Raw genomic sequence first — 6,095 nt, 5'->3', positions numbered from 1 at the left:
TCTGTCGGGCTCTTGTGGGTCCCACCCAGGTCCTGACAACCTGGCGTCTGTAACTATTGTTTCACAGCCCCAGTGCCCACAGTATCCCCACCCTGGGCAATTGCAATAACTTTTTCCTGGGTTTGAGGCTGGGCACCAGTAGGATAGGTACATGTGTGTGGCGTGTGAAGAATAGGGGTCTACCTTTGGTTGTCCCGGAAACAGGTCGGTGACGCGAAGCACGAAGGACGGGGCGTTCAGCGTGGTGATGTCTCTGAGCATCTTGTCACCAGTAAGATGTTGCATGACCCACCTGAAGGGCTGATGAGGGTAGTAGTCTGGGCTGGCTTGCCCTCTGGCGACAAGCCCCAGCAGCAAAATCACACAGAAACACCGTTGTTGCTTTAATTTTGATGGCGCGAGCTTCTCAGGTGATGTCGGGTTCCTCGATGGCCTCTCTCTCTTTCCCAGTAGGGGGGCATATGAGTTTCGGGGACATCCAATGATCTGGTCCTGTAAACAAAGTCTCACAATTCTCATGAGTTTCCCTATGAAGGTCTGGTTTGATAGATTTGAGTGGACACCATTTAATGTCCCCGTCCTTTTTAACGGCCGCATATCCACGCCCCATGAGCACTAATCTCCAACCCTGTTCCCACTCCCCTAGTTCATTTTTGATCACCACCTGTGGGCCTTCCTCTAGCGCCCAAGTGGCCCAGTGTCTCTGAGCAGGACTGTTTGTTTCGTCCCCCCTAGGGAATTGATTTAACGCTAGCAGCGCAGTTGCCAGCATGCGCGCCTGGTCACCCGGAGGAATGGCATTGATGAAGCCTTCTGCCTTTGCTAGCACTTCCAGCTTAGTTTTCAGAGTCTGGTTTGCTCTTTCGACAATGGCTTGCCCGGTGCTGTTGTATGGGATGCCATGCACCAAGGCAATGTTCCATTTCGAGGCGAATGCTTGGACTACCTTTGAGATGAAGTTTGGGACGTTATCTGTTTTGATCTGTTTTGGAACTCCAAGCCATGCCATGGCTGTTCGCCAATGTTGGATGGTCGCTTTGGAATCGGTCTTGAGATGCTGTGTGGCCACAATCATGCCGCTGTACGTATCTACGGTAACTGCGAGCCACGCTTGGGGTTTCAACAGCTGGCATTGTGTGAAGTCTGTTTGCCACATTTCTGAGGCTTTGAGGCCTCTGGGGTTGATGCCACTCGACCACAGTGGCAACTTCTGGCAGTGGGGGCACGTAGCGACGACGTGCTTTGCGTCCACGGTAGAAATCCCGCACCTTTTCGCAAGCGCTTAAGCTCCGATGTGAAGGGATTCGTGCAACTGACGAGCTTCTTTCAGTGTCCATACGCCCTTTGCGGCAGCGTCAGCCTTGTCATTGCCTATTTGGTAGAATCCTTTGACCGGGTCGTGGCTGTTGACGTGGATGACTGATATGGTGCCTTTCCGTGAATAGAGTGCTTCCTCCAGCATCGTTGCCACTGTGGACACTGACACACCTGGTCTGGACATGGCTAGGCAGAGCTTGGCCACAAATATGGAATCAGTCACAATGTTAAGGTGTTCTTCTGGGAACAGTCCGCACGCTAGCACTACAGCTGCTGCTTCAAGCTGTTGGACCAAAAGCGTGGGGTCGGTTGCCTTGACACATTGCCACTGTTCTCCTGACTGCCATACTGCCGCCGCGGTGGAGGTCTGCGATGATGCGTCTGTGAAGATTGTTGGTCCCGCCCGCGGTCGGTCAAGTACTTTTGGTGGGAGGTCGATATCGATGACCGTGAGCAGCCGAGTCCAAGGGGGTTTTTCCGCGTAGCAAATCTCTCCTCCAAAGCCTGTAAGGGCCATGGCTAGATATTCCGATATTGTTGTTGACTGCGCAGAGAGATGTTTGCGGAGAGGCAAGCTTATCCTGGAAGGTTTGATGCCCAGATGTCTTAGGGCGAGTTTCCTGCCTTTCATGATGAGGCTGCAGAGGCACTCAACTCCCGGGGAAAAGGCACACGACGGTTTCCCCAAGACCACCCATAGTATTGGTTGGGCCTTGTCGGGGGGTCCTTGGGCTAAGGCTCCCACTCCCCCCTTTTTTGTGAAGTGGACATACAGATCGACTGGAGCACTTGAGTCCCATCTGGTGAGCATGCTCTCTGACATCTGACGTTTGATGAAGTTGAGCGAGCTTACCACTTCCGGTGTCAGGGTTTTTTGCTCCCATGGGTTCTTCCCTTTCAAGAGGTCATTTAGAGGGTCCATGACCTCGGGAGGAATCAGGACGATGTTGCGGAGCCACTGTAAGGACCCTACCAGCTGTTGCATGTCGTGGAGCATCTTGATGTCTCGGCGGATTTTCATCTGGGGAGGAGTTATGTAGGAGCTTGTGATTCCCACTCCTAGGAAGGTCACGCACGGTCCCTTTTTTATTTTTGCATTCGCTACCTCAAAGCCATTTGTCCTTAAGGTCTCGGAGATGGTAGACACCAGCTGGTCCACTTGTCTCGTGGATGGTGCGGCGATCAGGACGTCGTCCATGTACTGCACGATGGTTACAGTCGGATTGCTCTGCCGGACTGGTGCTAGCACTCGGTCCACGGTGATCTGGCAGATGGTCGGAGAGTTGAGCATTCCTTGTGGAAGCATCCTCCATTGGAAGCGTAGGTTGGGCCGCTGGCTGTTTGGGAAGACGATGGAGAAGGCGAAACGCTCCTTGTCGTCTTCGTGCAGGGGAATAGAAAAGAAGCAGTCTTTGATGTCGAGCACTGCACAGGGTTGTCCTTTCGGTATCACAGAGTTCATGGGCAGCGAAGTTTGCACAGGGCCCATAGGCTGGATTCTCTTGTTCACTTCTCGCAAGTTGTGCAGGAGACGAAAGCCTTCACCAGATCGTTTAGGTATTACGAAGATAGGAGTGTTCCATGGACTCGTGGAGGGTTCTATATGATTCTTGTGTAATTCACGGCTAACTAACTCAATGAGGGCAGTCATTCGAGGCGTTGACAAGGGCCACTGTTCGACCCACACTGGGTCGGCTGATTTCCAAGTCAGCTTGATGGGCAATGGTGGGTACGCGACAGTGGCCCTTAGAATAAATTTGTCACCCTAACATCCAGCAGGGCTAGGGCATCCCTCCCTAGCAAGGGTGGGCAGTCCGACATCACATATACAGTGAGGGTGATAGTTCTTCCCAGTCCTCTCTCGGTGCAGAGGGTTATTGCCACTGGTTGGGCGCTCTTGTGGGCTCGGGACAGCCCTCCAACTCCGCCCACCATGGAGGCTACTTCTAGCTTCCATGGTCAAGGCCAATGTATGTCTGGGATGACGGTGACATCTGACCCTGTGTCCACCCAAAAGGGAAGGCAGATGGCCGAGTCGTCGGAGCTGTTGTGGAGACGACACACTGCCCACACGATCAGTGGGTGTTTCCCCACCTTCGCGGCGAAGGCCACCCATGGGTCCCGTTCCCATGCTTTCATGGCCAAAGCCACCCAGGGGCCTCGGCCCCAGGGAGCTGTTCTTGGTATTCCTGAGGTGCAGATGGGTTCGATTGAGCCTTTGGCTGGGCGACAAAGTTGGTCATTCCCTGAGGGGGTGGAGGTGGTGGGCATGAGAGCCCTGTGCCCCATTGGGGGTTGCTGTAGCTGGGCCGCTGCATGTTCCAGGTGGGAGGAGGCTGGATACGGCCCGGCTGCCCCCTCCCTCTCCCGTTTCCCTGATGCCTGGATCTGCATTCCTTAGCTAAATGCCCTTTCTTTCCACATGCCCAGCATGGTCCCCTAGGTCTCCCCTGGCGTGGTGGAGCAGCTGCTGGTGGGCGTCCTGACTGGGGGCAGTTTGTTGCCACGTGCCCAGCTTGGCCACACTTAAAGCATGCCATGACACTCGTTATTGCAGTGTGAACTGCTGCCTGAATGGGAGCTAGGTGTTCTTCCTTTGCAACGTGTCTGATCATGGCAGCTAGATTAGACCCTTGCGGCAGTGATCTTAAAATGTCCTTGGTGGCTGAGTTGCATTGCTGGCGTAGGCACTCTGCCAGCACAGGACCCTTTGCCTCTGAGGGTAATGTTGAGGAGTCCAAGGCAGCCTGTAAACGATCCACAAACTGAGTGAAGCTTTCACTCTCACTCTGCTTTATTGTGGACCAAGGCGACGGTTTGGCTATTACTTTGGAAGCAACACGGATGGCTTCTCGGGCAGCACAGGTTGTTGTCATAACCTCATGTGCCCGCAAGCCCTCAGCCTGTGCCTGAGGGGTGATCATTGTAGGGTCTGTGCCCATTAGCCTCTGTATGCTGGAGCCGTGCAGTGGATGGTCTGCCCCTGTTACCAGGGCCAGCTGCTTAATACAGTTATCCTCCCATTCCTGCTTAAAAACGATCATCCTTGCCCCATCAAAGATCATTCTGCAAGTCTGCTTAATATCAAAAGGTAACATGTCATCCCCTCCAAAAACGCTGTCAATGAGTGTGGAAACCATGGCAGAATTAATTCCCCTATCTGCAATTGCTTTAATAATTGCCTGCACGTCTTTCGGGTTTACCGGGGAATAGGTCCTTTGATTCCCGCCGGCTCCCCCCACCCGAACCGGGAACACCAGTTTTGCTGACGGAGTCCATTCAGCACGCGCTATTTTTATTTTCCGCCAGTCTGTAAGCGGAGTTTGATCTTTCTCCGATATCCCCTTCACCCATGCAGGAGCGCTGTGGCTATTTACCTTGTATGCGGCTGCTCTCCTTCTGTTAAAACCCGAATCCGAGTCAGAACTCCCCGATCCCCTCTCGAGCTCGGAGCTCGAGTCCGAGTCCGAGTCGGAAGTCGACTGCCTGGACGTTTATGGGCTGCTCTGCCTTTTTCTCGGGCTCCAACCCTGCCCCTTCTTGTGGGGGTCGGGCCGTTCCCTCCCCCTGGGGTCCCCCCGCCTCCTACTGGGGGAGGTCCTTGCCCTATAAGGACCTAATGTGAACTGAGTGCTCTGATTGGCCTTACGCTCCTCCGCGGGGGCCGCCCCGTCCCCCCGCTCGCCCGCGCATGCGTTGTTAAGCAGGCTGACTGCATTTCCGCCCCCCATGTTTCCCTTTCCACCCTGAACACGCGGTTCGGCGCCATTTTCAAACGGATATGGAGGGGGTGCGCTTTTATCCACCCCTTCGGGGTCCGGCAATTTCGCCGCCTCCCGCGCTTCCTCCGTTAACCCCCGCCAAAACGCCCGCGCGTGTTCCCCCCCCTCTGATGGTAAGGCGGTCTGCTCGGGGGAATCCAGCGTTCGCAGTTCCGCGGTGCTGATCTGATCGAAGCCCTCCGCGGTCTGCGTTGCCGCACCCACCCCCAACTGTGGCGTGGTTAATAACCAAGCCTGCGCAGCTTTCCAGGTCTCCTGCTCTTCTCTAGCTTTCTGCAGAGCCTGCACGACTCTGCCCCATGACTTTAGAGCTTTCCCTGAGCCTGAGGACATAGTTTCCTCAGCTAAAACCTTTGTACAAGTATCCCATATCTCCGGATGGAGAATATCCACCGGGCTGTCTATAGCCCCCAGCTTAATAAGTCTCAGTATAGCAAGACATAAATCTTTTAGCTTACAATCAATCCCCCATTGAGCATGCATCTGAGTTACGACCTTCGCTATGGCTTCCATGGTCAACGCTGGTCCGGGGGCGTCCCCCCCGCTGCACTAGGCCTGCTGTGCAGCCGCCGGTCCCCTGTTGCGGCGAAATCCCGAACACCGGGCGCTGCAACTCTCCCAGGTTTCGGCACCAGATGTTGCCGTTACGGCGTGGCGACCTGGTTCGGGAGGTCCGGCACGGTGACCCAAGGCCCAGGGTCACTCGGTCCAATGCTACATACACCAATGTGGTGCACAGCAAATGGCGTTTATTGAGGGGTCTCAGGGGTATTTATGGACTGGGCAGTCTGTGTCACTTCTCTCTGCTCACGTCCGGCCAGGTGTGGCCGGGTACGGAGCAACAGTCAGACTGCAGGGTGAGGGGGGCCTTCTTATCTACCCGTACAGCCCGAGATCTTCTGCACGCAGGTCCCTAGCTCTCCACAACAGCCCCAGCCAGGGACCCGCTCCCAAGGCTGCTGCCATGGCCACCAGGGCTGGCACCAGCTGGGATGC

The sequence above is a fragment of the Agelaius phoeniceus genome, unplaced genomic scaffold, assembly GCF_051311805.1.
Source record: "Agelaius phoeniceus isolate bAgePho1 unplaced genomic scaffold, bAgePho1.hap1 Scaffold_113, whole genome shotgun sequence".
Classification (NCBI taxonomy): Eukaryota; Metazoa; Chordata; class Aves; order Passeriformes; family Icteridae; genus Agelaius; species Agelaius phoeniceus.
Note: the sequence above shows the minus strand (reverse complement) of the source record.